General features: G+C 41.5%; 1 pseudogene; it reads left to right on the top strand.

Annotated features, from left to right (window-relative positions):
- Nucleotides 1-4949, top strand: part of LOC120061872 — a 48056-nt pseudogene extending 43107 nt beyond the window's left edge.
- The last annotated feature ends 12105 nt before the right edge of the window (nucleotides 4950-17054 follow it).

The raw sequence follows: 17054 nt of genomic DNA, 5'->3' as shown, positions 1-17054 counted from the left end.
TCGAGGCTAATCTTGACATACCGAGGCATCAAATGCAGCCTAATATTAGCCATCACTGAGTGCTTTCCATTTTTTCATATAATCTGGGACCACCCATTGTCATTCCACTGTCGCCCCTACATGATACATAATAGATAATGATACCTTTTTATTTTGTATGGGTAACTCGCCTGGTCCATTGTAAACAAGCCTGCACGAGTCGGAAATGTCAACTTCTCACCCATTTGACGTCACTTCACACAGTCCGATGGGTCTGGAAAGAGCTGTGTGGATAAGAGGACCATCCACCTCCAGCTGTTTGTCACTTTCATCCCATCCTTCCATTTCCTCTGGAGGGCCACCTCATGACACCTCAGTAAATGGGATCAGCAAAGGTCAGTCATCTCCCGCGTGTGACCGTTTGACATATGTCATTCATTCATCTCTGTGAGTGTGTGTGTTTATGTTAGCGTGCATGTTATTAAATGTGTGGAATACTTCCATACATGCTTCCTACTATGTGTGTCGGTTTCAGACTCATTTTGTTCCCACAATAAAGCGGCCCATCGGGGGCCAAGCATCAGCAAACAAAGCATTATGCTGTTTCAACAGAGCCAACATCTTCCTTGTGTTATGTAAAATAGGCCATCTTACATGCTGTGATGAAAAGGATTTCGGAGCTCGGCGAACTCGAATGGGGTTAGATAATCATCCGAAATAAGGATCTATATAAAGATTTTTACGCATACAACCACCTAGATTAATTGTCCAATTGGAGAAAAATAAATAAAAAATAGCCCTCCGTTATCAGTGGCTATTTGAACCCGCTTCATCACTAGAATGAGAAAGATAGAAAGGTAAAAAAAGGTTAATAATTGTGCTCTTTGTACTGTAAATCCTGGGATATGGGCTTGTGAGTGTTTCATTACCACTGCCTAGTTTAGGTGATTCATATATCCATTATTATGTACTGTACACCAGGGGTATTCAATTCCAACTCTCAAGGGCTGCTGTGTCTTCTCCCTGCTATTTACCACTCACCTGGTTTAGATCAAAGTCTAGACCTCTGATTTAAAGGCAAGGATGAAAACTAATAAAATACTGCAGTCCTCATGGTCTGAAGTTGAATCTCCTTGTCTGCTGTGCATTTTATGTCGCGCATTAGAGAGTCCAGGGGTCAAATGCTAATTTGAGATCCTAAGACACCCGTAGAAGTATCCCCAACGCTAAGCTATGCTCTCCTTCCTTGGATGTTTAATTGACAAGGCCACATCTTCACTCCCATCCTCTCAGTGCTCTCCCTGTCTTCTGAGTGCACGTCCCTGGCCTCAGAGCTGCCCAAGGTGTCCTATGTGAAGGCCATCGACATCTGGCTGATCGCCTGCCTACTGTTTGGCTTCGCCTCGCTAGTGGAGTATGCCGTGGTGCAGGTGATGCTCAACAGCCCCAAGCACATTGAGGCAGAGAAGGCCAAGATGGCGTCCAAGGCAAAGGGGAAGGAGAAGGCGGCGGGCAAGAACAACATGTTCAACGGCACCAGCGGGACGCCCTGTCATGTCAGCACGCTGCAGGTGGGTGAGGGGTGGTTGTGTGTGGTGGGTGAGGGAAAGGTGGGGAAGGGGATGGGCTTGTTTCTGGTGAGTGGGGGGAGGTTTGTGTGATTTAGAAATAAGTTGCCCCCAGACACTGCTCTAAGGTCAAGATGAAGTTGTCCCTAACCACTTCCCTCACAGTTGAATGAGGAATGGTTAACCTTGCATATATCCTCAGGCATGATGAGAGGGAAGTTAGAGATACCAATAGATAAATAGATAGGACAATTCAATCACTCATAAATGCTAACATCCCCTGCACTCTGGCCTTGCATGGATAAAGATTGACACAGGTACAGATTTCGCTTGTGAAATGTTATTTTCCATCATACACTTCATAGAAATGAATTTACATCGTAATGTATGTTAGTCAAGACTTGTGCAGAGTATTGTGCTGTGCGATTTGCAAGAAGATGACTCAAGTGGAAATCAAACGTAAATCAAATTAACGCCAATATGAGCTTAATGATTGAGTGAAAAAGTAGCAACTGTATGATTAGTATCTAATTTCCCCTGTAGCCAATGAGAAAGATTGAAATGTGTGTTTTCAGAAGTTACTTCCCACTGATTCTGTTGTGACAGCATGTCGATTCATCAAATAAAAAAAATAGAAAATCCAAATTACAGCTCCAAAACATCAACATTAGGGACATTCTGCCATGCATGAGATAATTGTGTATCTGTTGCATTCTCATCTCTTCCTGAAAGAAACTGCCAGTTAGCATTGAAGGAATATGGTGGTTTGACAACAACCCAAAATTGCACCCTTTGAATGTGTCGAGATTTATACATTAGAGGTCGACCGATTATGATTTTTCAACAACGATATCGACTGTTGGAGGACCAAAAAATGCCGATACCGATTAATCGGCCGATTTGTATATTTTAAATATATATTTGTAATAATGACAATTACAACAATACTGAATGAACACTTTTATTTTAACTTAATTTAAATCAATTTAGTCTGAAATAAATAATGAAACATGTTTAATTTGGTTTAAATAATGCAAAAACACCGTGTTGGAGAAGAAAGTAAAAGTGCAATATGTGCCATGTAAAAAAGATAACGTTTAAGTTCCTTGCTCAGAACATGAGAACATATGAAAGCTGGTGGTTCCTTTTAACATGAGTCTTCAATATTCCCAGTTAGAAGTTTTAGGTTGTAGTTATTGTAGGAGTTATAGAACTATTTCTCTCTGTATCGTTTGTATTTCATATACCTTTGACTATTGGATGTTCGTATAGGCACTATAGTATTGCCTGCCTAATCTCGGGAGTTGATAGGCTTGAAGTCATAAAAGAGCTGCTGGCAAACGCAGGAAAGTGCTGTTTGAATGAATGCTTACGAGCCTGCTGCTGCCTACCCCCGCTCAATCAGACTGCTCTATCAAATATCAAATCATAGACTTAATTATAATATAACAAATACACAGAAATAAAAGCCTTAGTTTCCAGATTTGACAATATTAATGACCTATCATTTCGAAAACGAAACGTTTATTCTATCAGTGAAATACGGAACCGTTCTGTATTTTGAGCGGGTGGCATCCATAAGTCTAAATTGTGCTGTTACATTACATAACCTTCAATGTTCTGTCATAATTATGTAAAATTCTGGCAAATTAATTACGGTCTTTGTTAGGAAGAAATGGTCTTCACACAGTTCGCAACGAGCCAGGCGGCCCAAACTGCTGCATATACCCTGACTCTGCTTGCACAGAACACAAGAGAAGTGACACAATTGAATTTCTTTTAACTAAATATGCAGGTAAAAAAATATATACTTGCGTATTGATTTTAAGAAAGGCATTGATGTTCATGGTTAGGTACATTGGTGCAACAACAGTGCTTTTTTCACGAATGTGCTAGTTAAATCATCACCTGTTTGGCGAAGTAGGCTGTGATTCGATTATAAATTAACAAGCACCGCATTGATTATTTGCAACATAGGACAAGCTAGTTAAACTAGTAATGTCACCAACCATGTGTAGTTAACTAGTGATTATGTTAAGATTGATTGTTTTTTATAAGATAAGTTTAATGCTAGCTAGCAACTTACATTGGCTCCTTGCTGCACTCGCGTAACAGGTGCTCAGCCTGCCACGCAGTCTCCTCGTGGAGTGCAATGTAATCGGCCATACTCGGCGTCCAAAAATGCCGATTACCGATTGTTATGAAAACTTGAAATCGGCCCTAATTAATCGGCCATGCCGATTTAATCGGTTGACTTCTATTATACACATATATATATGGATGTGCAAGAGTGATCATCTCCGTATGTCTCCATCCTACCCTACAACCACCCTAGAACCATAGGAAAAAACAGAACAGATCTGACCGAAACCACACCAAAGAGTTTTGACAGGGTTGGCAAAGCACCACAGTCATAAATCAGCTCATGTCAGAATGTCACACGAATGAAGGCCTTATTAAATTGGAGGTGGTCGGAGGACAGGCTTTGAGATGTACAAAGGGTATGGCAAGCATCATCACCATTTCTTTCCAAAGTCGAGTCAGGCAAGTCCTCAATTCTTCCATTGTCTCTCATTTCCCCTGGTAATAAGGACCAGGTGATCTGTGGCACCCATTTGCGTTCCTCCCGCGCTTCCCGGGCTCCTTAAATGTGAGACTGTGAGTCGCTGGGTATGACAGAAACAGAACAGGGCATTTGTTGAGTTTTTTCCCACGTTGAGTCAGGCTCCTCTCAGGTTGGCTTAACACTACTGTCGACGTCTCTCTGGCTCTGGCCGCAATGGCTCAGCGTTGGCGGTAGCTGCCATCTGTGGCAAGGGAGGAGAAAATGGGATGTGATTGGAGCTCTAGCTGTTACATTGCCTGCCGAGATGTATGTTGCCGTTAACTGAGAGAAAGTCAGAGAGCTGGAGAGTGACTGGACAGGAATGTTTGGAGTAGTGGGAGTAATGCAATGTTTTCAATTGTTCCCATCACCACCCACTGCCATTGTGCACTTGAACACAGCACTTAAGCAGGTAAGGTGTTAAGGGGCACTGCTCCTTGGCTGACCCTCTGCTCCTCCAATGATTGTGCAGTTGTTACTCTATCCACTTTTCCCTTTTCCAGGTGGGAGAGACCCGGTGCAAAAAGCTGTGCACCTCCAAGTCGGACCTGCGCACCAATGACTTCAGCATTGTTGGCTCACTGCCGCGGGACATTGAGCTCTCCAACTTTGACTGCTACGGGAAGCCCATCACCTTGCCTCACGGCCTTAGCAAAAGCCAGGCCAAGGCCAAGAAACCGCCACCGCCCAAACCCGTCATCCCCTCAGCCGCCAAGCGGGTCGACCTCTACGCCCGAGCCCTCTTCCCCTTCTCCTTCCTCTTTTTCAACGTCATCTATTGGTCCGTGTACTTGTGATCATGGAAGGAATTTAAGGATTTTGACCAGATTTTCTACTAATTTCCATCTTTGCCCTGTGATCTCGTATTTTGATCCATTCTCCCTTAATTCAAGTTGTTTAATCAAGAATTAATCAAGAATTAAGAATTTATCAAAAATATAAATAAAAAATAGATTCAATTATTATTTATTGAAAATATTAGTGAAATTGCCAGGTCCTCTGCTTTTTGGTGCTATTTTCCGGAACTTGCTTGCAACTTTGATAAGATGGCATTGGCACAACGTTTACAATTGCATGTAAAAAAATAAATATATGAATATAAATACAGTATATTAGATCTATCAAAGTTTATTAATATAAAAAAAAAATTCTCCAGTACTCCTGTTGATATGTGAAACACCTTATCCTTGTTCAGATGGTTATATGACATTGCCACGACGAGAATTGTAACTTTTGACCATCTCACATGACTACACATCATGTGTAAATGGGTTAACAAACTGACCATATATATATTATTTGCAAATGTGCAATTTACAAACTAACCAACAAATGTTTATATGAATCACACAATTATGAATTTGTGATATTTGTAGTAGTCTAAATCTGTCTGTCCCTACACACATTTATCACAGATTTACTACAATAACTAAAGAAAGTAAGATTGATCTCATTTTGGAAGACAATATACCCATTGTTCATTAAAATAAACTCAAGGACTTTGTCAGATATCTGAAACATAACCCCCATCCCACTAAAGTATTCACATGGTATCAAAAGATTAACTTCTACTCATAAAAACAGTCACATTTGTGAAAGATCATTCCCAGTAAGATTGATAATTGGGGAACATCTATCCGTCTTTCTCCCTCCATGAGCCGACCCATATTTTCCCAACATGCAAACTGCACATTAAGCACGCCACACAGCTGTTTCTCCCCGTGACAGTCTTGCGCCTCTCCTAATCTACCAACTGGCCTTCAATTATGCATTGGAAATGTGTTAGGATATTGACCTCAAAGTATCATTGCGAGACTCCTCAATATGAAATCTGTCTCCGACTTAACGAACCAAGATAAATACCGACCTCATGTCATGACAAATGGCCCATATAAATGAAGCAGAAGGAGATCTGGTTTGTTGAGAATAGAAGAGAATGAGAGTCATTTCAGTCGTTATATTACTTGGGGTTGGTCCATAGATTCATTAATAACACGTTTTGATTATATGCTTATTTACCAAGCAAATAAGTACCCTCATGACGACTTTCCTGTTGCTGTCATGGTAACAGACATAATGGAGGGAACCAATCTCGCCTACGGATGTTTCTGGAATGAGGACACGTGCCAGACGATAAAGTCTAGACAAAACAATAACAACAGGTGAGTTAAACAAGAATGACAAATGAGTTAAAATAATCTCCTCGTTAAAAGGTATACTTATATTAGTCTGGAAATGCACGGTTTTTAGGACCAAAATGTGTTGGTTATATTGATTTTGCTAAAAATCTATCGGTTTTGTCGTTAAAATCGACTGGTTCCCATGGAATATCCTCCCAAGGATTTGAACCTTATTTCGAAAGTCTCAGAGAATAAGAATGACCTCTGCAGTGCCCACTAGAGGATGTTTCTATTGCTGCCTTTAATTCAAATGGTTGGAGGAGATTCATTCACTCACATGGATCTACCATCTTAAGGTTCCCTTGGAACAGAAAATGAACAAGTGATGCTGGGGGAATATGTAGTCAAATACCACACCAGCAAATAAACCAGAAGCCAGTTGATTAAATAGCAATTTTGATCACATTTTGTGTATGATCTTTTTGTCTTATTCCTTGACTACAAATCAACACGCAATCTAGATTATTTTTGGGTCAGTCAGATGCCTTGTTCCCATAGAAACAGCATTATGAGACAAGAACTTGTCTTGTTTATTACTATTCTTAAAAACAATGTTATTATAGTCAATGGCGTTTGAGATGAAGGAAAGTATTTATGCCACAGGACTCATGGCTCGTCTCCGTTTCACATCCTCTTTCATCACTGACGTAACCGTGATAACTCTGAGTCTCCACCACCCCTACCCTCCTCCACCCCCCTGCTGCTAACACATCTCTGTATCTGCACCACCCCCACCCACCTTCAGCTTCCATGCCGCTAACACAGCTTTGTATCCTATAAATCACAGACTGTCTTCTAATCCAACCTGACCTTTCACAGAGGGACAACCCCCCCCACATGGGACACACAGGTAACCAACAGACTTGAGTGACAGTTGGAGCTGATGAGCTAAAATAGGAGCTATTCCCACACTGGCTCTCATCTTAGAATTTACATGTGGTCAATTATCACCCCCACAGGTTCACAAGATGGCACAAAGTTCATTGTGAGGAACCAGGATGATAGTTATAGCTGATTAGCTCAAATAGGAGTGATTTCTGAGGTGTCTCTTAAATGTACTGTACAGTATGTTCAATTATTCCTTCCACTTCACTCTATAGATTCCAGGTCATGGAACGTAGGGTTAATTGTGCTTAAGCTTTCCTGGAGCTCCCGAGAGGCGCAGCGGTCTAAGGCACTGCATCTCGTCCGGGTTAAGGGAGGGTTTGGCTGGGGTAGGACGTCATTCTAAATAAGAATTTGTTCTTAACTGACTTGCGTAGTTAAATAAAGGTTAAATAAGTAAAAAATAATAAAAAGAGATGATGTGGTAATTTTGGGGCATTAGATCATCTTCAACTCTGAAATTATTATGACATTTTTTCTGTAGCTCATCCTCTGAAATGATAGAGAGATTTAACCACAGATAATTCTAATGATTGATGCACAGTGCATTTGGAAAGTATTCAGACCCCTAGACTTTTTTTCAACATATGGTTACATTATAGCCTTATTCTATAATGGATTAAACATTTCTTCTTCTCATCAATCTACACACAATACCCCATATTTACAAAGTCATTTATTTTTTATTTTTACATTTTTGAAAAATAAAAAACAAACTGAAATATCACATTTACGTAAGTATTCAGACCCTTTACTCAGTACTTTCTTTAAGCACCTTTGGCGGCGATTACAGCCTCGATTGTTCTTGGGTAAGAAGCTACAACCTTGGCACACCTGTATTTGGGGAGTTGCTCCCATTCTTCTCTGCAGATCCTCTTAAGCGCCATCAGGTTGGATGGGGAGCGTTGCTGCACAGCTATTTTCAGGTCTCTCCAAAGATGTTCGATCGGGTTCATGCCTGGGCTCTGGCTGGGCCACTCAAGGACATTCAGAAACTTGTGCTGAAGCCACTCCTGCATTGTCTTGGCTATGTGCTTAGGGTCGTTGTCCGGTTGTCCTTCACCCCAGTCTGAGTTCCTGAGTGCTCTGGAGTAGGTTTTCATCAAGGATCTCTCTCTAACTTATTTTTTAACTTATTGTGTACATAATGTTGCTGCTACCGTCTCTTATGACCGAAAATAACTTCTGGACATCAGAAAAGCGATTACTCACCGCGGACTGGAAGAAACTTTTTCCTTTAACGAGTCCAACGAGAAAGATAGCCTGCTTTCACTGGAACAGGCCCAGATCCACGCCTTTTTCTTGAAGAAAAGATGCCGGAAAAGGGGATGCAGATCGGGGAGCCTTCTGATAATCCGGAGGCGAGCGAGTGAACTCCCAATGCCTTCCATTCTTCTTGCTAAAGTGCAATCGTGATAAAATTAAATTGATGACCTAATATTAAGATTATCCTACCAACAGGACATTAAAAACTGCAACATCCCATGTTTCACCGAGACGTGACTGAACGAAGAAACGGACAATATAGAGCTGGCGGGATTTTCCATGCACCGGCTTACCTCTGGTAAGACTAGGGGTGGGGGTGTGTGTCTTTTTGTCAATAACAGCTGGTGCGCGATGTCTAATATTAAAGAAGTTTCGAGGTATTGCTCTCCTGAGGTAGAGTATCTTATGAAAAGTTGTCAACCGCACTATCTATCAAGAGTTCTCATCTGTATTATTCGTAGCCGTCTATTTACCACCACAAAGCAAAGCTGGCACCAAGACCGCTCTCAACCAACTGTATAAGGCCATAAGCAAAGAAGAAAATGCTCACCCCAGAAGCGGTGCTCCTAGTGGCCGGGGACTTTAATGCAGACAAACTTAAATCAGTTTTACCAAATTTTTACCAGCATGTCACATGTGCAACCAGGGGGAAAAATCCTGGACCACCTTTACTCCACACACAGAGATGCATACAAAGCTCTCCCCCGCCCTCCATTTGCAAATCTGACCATAATTCTATCCTCCTGATTCCTGCTTACAAGCAAAAGCTAAAGCAGGAAGTACCAGTGACTCACTCAATGCGGAAGTGGTCAGATGACGTGAATGCTACATTACAGGACTGTTTTCCTGACACAGACTGGAATGTGTTCCGGGATTCATCCAATGGAATTGAGGAATACACCACCTCAGTCATCGGCTTCATCAATAAGTGCATCGATGACGAGCTAAAGGCTAGAGCTGCCGCTTTCAAGGACCAGGAGACTAATCCGTACGCTTATAAGAAATCCCGCTATGCCCTCAGATGAACCATCGAACAAGCAAAGTGTCAATACAGGATTAAGATTGAATTCTACTACACCAGCTTTGACGCTCGTCGGATGTGGCAGGGCTTGAAATCTATTACGAAATACAAAGGTAAACCCAGATGTGAGCTGCCCAGTGACACGAGCCTATCAGACAAGCTAAATGCCTTTAAAACCTTTTCTCAATAGGGGGTGCTGTTTTCACTTTGTAAAAATTTCGTTCCCAAATTAAACTGCCTCGTACTCAATTCTTGCTCGTACAATATGCATATTATTATTACTATTGGATAGAAAACACTCTCTAGTTTCTAAAACCGTTTGAATTATATCTGTGAGAAAAACAGAACTCAAGTTGGAGCAATTTTCCTGTGAGGAAGTGAGAAATCTGAAATCAGGCAGGCTGTTCTGGGGTCAGTTTATTAATTTGCATGTCTTCTATTGGTCGAGATGCACTGCATACGCCTTCCCCTAGATGTCAGCAAATAGTGAGAATTGGAATGGAGTTGCTAGGCAGATCTGAGGCCATATAAATGGGCTTGGAACGTGGGGTGCAGTCTTTTCAACATTCGCTATGACGCAAGACAGACCTCAGGATTGCGTTCTGGAAAGCTCCCGTTATAGGCCTTAGATATATCCGGCTCTGATTTTATTCGATATAGGTGTTAAAGACATCATAATGTTGTTATTTTAAACCGAGTTATATCAGTTTATATCAGTATATTGCGATTTTCGGATATTTCTTAGTGCTGCGTTATAGTGAGTTGGACACGTCTTCGCCACATGGCTAATGTTTACTACTAATTCCAAAGTTGAAGGCGACAATCTACAACCGAGCAACTATTCCTCTGGACAAAGGACAACTTGCCCAAGATTCTGATGGGAGCTCATCAAAAAGTAAGAAGTATTTATGATGTTAATTCGTTGTTCTGTTGAAAAATGTAAAACTACTATTCCGCCATTAATTTCGGTGCGGTCTCGCTTTAACGCACGCTGTATGTCGTAGTAACGTTAATTTTAAAAATCTAACACAGCGGTTGCATTAAGAACTAATGTATCTTTCATTTGCTGTCCAACCTGTATTTTTTAGTCAAGTTTATGATTAGTTACTGATTAGATTAGGTGCCTCTCCCAAGATTTCTCCCGACATTTTGTTTGCATTTTGGCTACTATTCATATTGTATAACCACGATTTGTGCCGCTAAATATGCACATTTTCGAACAAACTCTATATGTATTGTGTAATATGATGTTATAGGACTGTCATCTGAAGAAGTTTGAGAAGGTTAGTGAAAAAATTAATATCTTTTGCTGGTTTATTCGTTATCGCTATTGTTGGCTTGAATCAATGCTGTTGTGTGGTTGGCTATTGTAGTAAGCTAATATAATGCTATATTGTGTTTTCGCTGTAAAACACTTAAAAAATCTGAAATATTGGCTGGATTCACAAGATCTTTGTCTTTCATTTGCTGTACGCTGTGTATTTTTCATAAATGTTTTATGATGAGTATTTAGGTAATTCACGTTGGTCTCTGTAGTTATTCTAGTTGCTTTGGTGAGAGTTGTGATGGTGGCTGCAATGTAAAACTATGATTTATACCTGAAATATGCACATTTTTCTAACAAAACATATGCTATACAATAAATATGTTATCAGACTGTCATCTGATGAAGTTGTTTCTTGGTTAGTGACTATTTATATCTTTATTTGGTCGAAATTGTGATAGCTACCTATGCAGGAAAAAAATGGTGGGAAAAAAAAGTTGTGTCTTTTGCTATCGTGGTTAGCTAATAGAAATACATATTGTGTCTTCCCTGTAAAACATTTTAAAAATCAGAAATGATGGCTGGATTCACAAGATGTGTATCTTTCATCTGGTGTCTTGGACTTGTGATTTAATGATATTTAGATGCTAGTATTTACTTGTGACACTATGCTAGGCTATGCTAGTCAGCTTTTTTACTGATGGGGGTGCTCCCGGATCCGGGATTGTGATGAAGTAGAAGTTAATGCTGGCTTCAAGGCAAGCAACACTGAAGCATGCACGAGTGCACCAGCTGTTCTGGATGACTGTGTGATAACGCTCTCGGTAGCCGGTGTGAACAAAATCTTTAAACAGGTCAACATTCACAAAGCCGCTGGGCCAGACAGATTACCAGGACGTCTACTCAAAGCATGCGTGGACCAACTGTCAAGTGTCAGTTTAGACATTTTTTAACTCTCCCTGACCGAGTCTGTAATAACTACATGTTTCAAGCAGACCACCATAGTCCCTGTGCCCAAGGAAGCGAAGGTAACCTGCCTAAATTATTACCGCCCTGTGGCCCTCACGTCGGTAGCCATAAAGTGCTTTGAAAGGCTGGTCATGGCTCACATCAACAGCATCCTCCCGGACACCCTAGACCCACTCCAATTTGCATATCGCCGCAACAGATCCACAGATGACGCACTCAATTGCACGCCACACTGCCCTTTCTCACCTGGACAAAAGGAACAGCTATGTGAGAATGCTGTTCATTGACTACAGCTCAGCATTCAACACCATAGTGTCCACGAAGCTCAGCACTAAGCTAAGGACTCTGGGACTAAACACCTCTCAGGACTTCCTGACGGGCCACCCCCAGGTGGTAAGGGTAGGCAACAACACGTCTGCCACGCTGATCCTTAACACTGGGGCCCCTCAAGGGTGTGTACTTAGTCCCCTCCTGTATCCCCTTTTCACCCACAACTGCGTGGCCAAACACGACTCCAACATCATCGTTAAGTTTGCTGACGACACAACAGTGGTAGGCCTGATCATCGACCACGATGAGACGGCCTATAGGGAGGATGTCAGAGAACTGGCAGTGTGGTGCCAGGACAACAACCTCTCCCTCAATGTGAACAAGACAAAGGAGCTGATCGTGGACTACAGGAAAAGGTCGGCCAAACAGGCTCCCATTAACATTGACAAGGCTGTAGTCGTGCGCGTCGAGAGTTTCAAGTTCCTTGGTGTCCACATCACCAACGAACTATCATGGTCCAAACATACCAAGACAGTCATGAAGAGGGCATGACAAAACCTTTTCCCCCTCAGGAGACTGAGAAGATTTGGCATGGGTCCCCAGATCCTCAAAAGGTTCTACAGCTGCACCATCGAGAGCATCCTGACCGTGTGCATCACCGCCTGGCATGGTAACTGCTCGGCATCTGACAGTAAGGCGCTACAGAGGGTAGTGCGAATGGCCCAGTACATTACTAGGGCCAAGCTTCCTGCCATCCAGGAACTATATAATATGCGGTGTCAGAGGAAAGACCATAAAATTGTCAGAGGCTCCAGTCATCCAAGTTATAGACTGTTTTCTCTGCTACCGCACGCAAGCGGTACCAGAGCACCAAGTCTAGGACCAAGAGGCTCTTCAACAGCTTCTACCCCCAGACAATTTACATTGACAAGCCCCCCTCTTGTACACTGCTGCTACTCACTGTTTGTTTGTTACCTATGCTAGTCACTTTGCCCCCACCTACATGTACAGATTACCTCAACTAGCACGTACCCCTGCACACTAACTCAGTACCGGTGCACCCTGTATATAGCTTCGTTATTCTTATTGTGTTACTTTGTATTATTACTTTTTATTTTAGCCTACTTGGTAAATATTTTCTTCTTGACCTGCACTGTTGGTTAAGGGCTTGTAATTAAGCATTTCACGGTAAAGTCTAGACTTGTTGTATTCGGCGCATGTGGCAAATACATTTTGATTTGATTTTACTTTGCGCCGTTCATCTTTCCCTCGATCCTGACTAGTCCCCCAGTCCCTGCTGCTGAAAAACATCCCCACAGCATGATTCTGCCACCACCATGCTTCACCGTAGGGATAGTGCCAGGTTTCCTCCAGACATTACGCTTGGCATTCAGGCAAAATAATTCAATCTTGGTTTCAGCATCCCAGAGTCTCCTCTTTACTGTTGATGTTGAGACTGGTGTTTTGCGGGTACTATTTAATGAATCTGCCAGTTGAGGACTTGTTAAGCGTCTGTTTCTCAAACTAGACACTCTAATGTACTTGTCCTCTTGCTCAGTTGGGCACCGGGGCCTCCCACTCCTCTTTCTATTCTGGTTAGAGCCAGTTTGCACTGTTCTGTGAAGGGAGTAGTACACAGCGTTGTACCAGATCTTCAGTTTCTTGGCAATTTCTTGCATGGAATAGCCTTCATTTCTCAGAACAAGAATAGACTGACGAGTTTCAGAAGAAAGGTCTTTGTTTCTCGCCATTTTGAGCCTGTAATCGAACCCACAAATGCTGATGCTCCAGATACTCAACTAGTGTAAATAAGGCCAATTTTATTGCTTCTTTAATCAGAACAACAGTTTTCAGCTGTGCTAACATAATTGCAAAAGGGTTTTATAATGATCAATTAGCCTTTTAAAATGATAAACTTAGATTAGCTAACACATGTGCCAATAGGAGCACAGGAGTGATGGTTGCTGATAATGGGCCTCTGTACGCCTATGTAGATATTTCATAAAAAATCTGCAGTTTCCAGCTACAATTGTTATTTACAACATTATCAATGTCTACACTGTATTTCTGATCAATTTGATGTTATTTTAATGGACAAAAAATTGTATTTTCTTTCAAAAACAAGGACATTTCGAAGTGACCCCAAACTTTTTAATGGTAGTTTATGTAATTAAGGTATTTCTGTTTTTATTTTTAATACATTTGCAAAAATGTCTAAACCTGTTTTTGCTTTGTCATTATGGGGTATTGTCACGCCCTGACCTTAGTTCCTTTTTTATGTCTCTATTTTGGTTTGGTCAGGGCATTCTATGTTTTTGTTCTATGTTTTCTATTTCTGTGTGTTTGGCCGGGTGTGGTTCTCAATCAGGGGCAGCTGTCTATCGTTGTCTCTGATTGAGAACCATACTTAGGTAGCCTTTTCCCACCTGTGTTTTGTGGGTAGTTGTTTTTTCTGTTTTTGTGTCTGCACAAGACAGAACTGTTTCGCTTTCGTTCTCCTGTTGGTTGTTTTTGTTCAATTCGGTTTTTTGGATTAAATCATGAACACTTTAAACGCTGCACCTTGGTCCACTCTTCCTTCAGCCCACGACGATCGTTACAGGTATTGTGTGTTGATTGAGGATTTGTTCATATTTAATCCATTTACGAATAAGGCTGTAATGTAACAATGTGGAAAAAGTCAAGGGGTCTGAGTACTTTCAGAATGCACTCTCTCTTTGGATTTAACAACCTCAATTGCTGTATTCAAAAAGGTTAACTCACCAATTACTGTACCGTAGTCTGAATTTGTGAAAGGATTACTTGTTAATGAGATGCAGATCAAATTAAGGTGTCGAGATTATGTTCATTGCAAGACTCAAGGAACTGTGGTCACTATGACTTCCTGTAACAGAATGGGGTCGTGGGCGTCTCAACACCGGGCTTGGGCTGAGCTGACTGAAGCAATTGCCAAGCTGTCCATGACTCCTGGCTCGGTTGCCAAGAGTGAACAAGTTAGTTCTGCTCAGACCTGAGAGTGAAGAAAGGGAAGGATGAATGGAGTGTGTGGGTGTCTGTGAGAGAGCAAGTTAGAGAGGAAATGTGACAGCATGCAAGAAGGAAAGAGAACACAAGTCATCATGGAATATTACTGGAGTCACACAGAAAGAGAGATTGAGAAGAAAAATTGAAGAGAAGAAGCATCTAGAAATCTGGAAGGGTTGTTAAACATGTAATTAATATACCGTGTTAACCATCTCCAACCATTTACGCCCCCTCAACTCCCTGAAATAGTCTCAGGGCTCTTCTTCTAGATAAGGCCATTACAATCATCTCAAACACTATTTTACTGTGAACAATGATAGGATAATTATAATATCTTAGGCATATGTACACTGAGTGTACAAAACATTAAGAACACCTTCCTAATGTTGAGTTGCACCCCCCTTTTTGGCCTCGGACCAGCCTCAATCGGGGCATGGGCCATTCTTCATATACACGGGAAAATGTTGAGCGTGAGAAACCCAGCAGCGTTGCATTTAGTGACACAACCCCGTGCGCCTGGCACTTACTACCATACCCCGTTCAAAGGCACACATACACAATCCATGTCTCAAGGCTTAACAATCCTTCTGTAACCGGTCTCCTCCCTTTCCGTATAGATAAAGTGTATTTAAGTGACATCAATAAGAGATCAGTGTAGATATTCTGAGTGTGTGTTAGTTCAGATATCTCTAATGTACATACTTGAGTACCATTACAATTCCAAGCACAGGGAACTTACATTATAAAGCATACACTATTACACAATCTCTAATGCGTGATGCTTTTGATCCACAGCCCAGAGACCATGGGTGTTATAGGGTGGCTAAACTTCCTAATTTGGCCTCGTTTTAGATTTGGTTCATTAATAAGAAATGCTAGCAGCCACGACCGAATTAAAATGTGAGTCGTGTGTGTTCGCAGGTGGGAAGAGTTCGAAAAACTATTTAGCCCATTAGCTGCAGCCGGTTGGTGTGCGATCATGGCAAAGTTGGTTTCTCCGGGGCTAGTTAATAAATTACACAATGTAAACAAGACAGTTTTTATGTTGCACACCTTTCAGTTCTCATGAAATGCTTTCAATATTTGTATATGAATTTCTACAATTTATAGTTGGTTTGAGGTTAAGTCATTGAAATTTGGAGCTATTGGAATTGTAACATATTGTCCCATGTACATTGTGTAATTTACCGACAGTCCCTAACTAGCCCCATAGGAATATCCAAAGCCAACCTAAACTTACCACAGACATTACGATTGGGTCGCATGCAGCTCTACTAATTGATGATTACTTGTTTACTGCCAGCTGTGGGCAGGATTGAAACTAACCCAACCTACATTTACATTGTGATGCAGTCATGACCACACAAAATTCTGTTTTGGATGAGACTGACTTTATGACCAAAATGTATTCTATTTACACTTTCTAGTCAATTTTGACAGTAGAATAAATGTTGGACTCATATCGGTGACACATGATATCCATGATAGGTTGGCTCGTGGGAATTGTCGCTGTTTGCTTGGTCTATGCTTGGTCTAACACGTTTTTCGCCTCATGACTTTTTATGCATTCATGCCGCCACCTTGTTGTATACAGTATATGCTCAAGGAGCATTTCGGTTACTGAGGCATCAGCGACTGCCATTAGAAGACAGTGGCAGATGCAGTGTCCTCAGGTCCCTCATCAATTGACAAGGTTGCTGTGAACTAAATTCCCCAAGAAGCTCAATTTGAAAGGAAATTTCCTCAAAAGTGGGCCAGGAATCATTATCTTTTCGTCATCCATGGTTGTCAGGGACAGCCTTTAATATGCAAATATTTCTGTTTATTCTTCTATGAAATTATTACTCAGGGTTACAGATGTTCTCACTGGATTTCAGGTTGACTGTTTGGGGGTTGTTATAGGCCTTGGTTTTTCCGTTTTTATATTTAGAGGTTGACGTTAGCGTGTTGGGCACACTAATTGGTGTCACTTCATTGTCAGTATGTGTTACAGCTGTGGTGACTTGTCATCTCGCTGGCACAG

Source organism: Salvelinus namaycush, chromosome 17 (genome assembly GCF_016432855.1).
Source record: "Salvelinus namaycush isolate Seneca chromosome 17, SaNama_1.0, whole genome shotgun sequence".
Taxonomy (NCBI): domain Eukaryota; kingdom Metazoa; phylum Chordata; class Actinopteri; order Salmoniformes; family Salmonidae; genus Salvelinus; species Salvelinus namaycush.
This window is presented reverse-complemented; position numbering and strand designations above follow the sequence as displayed.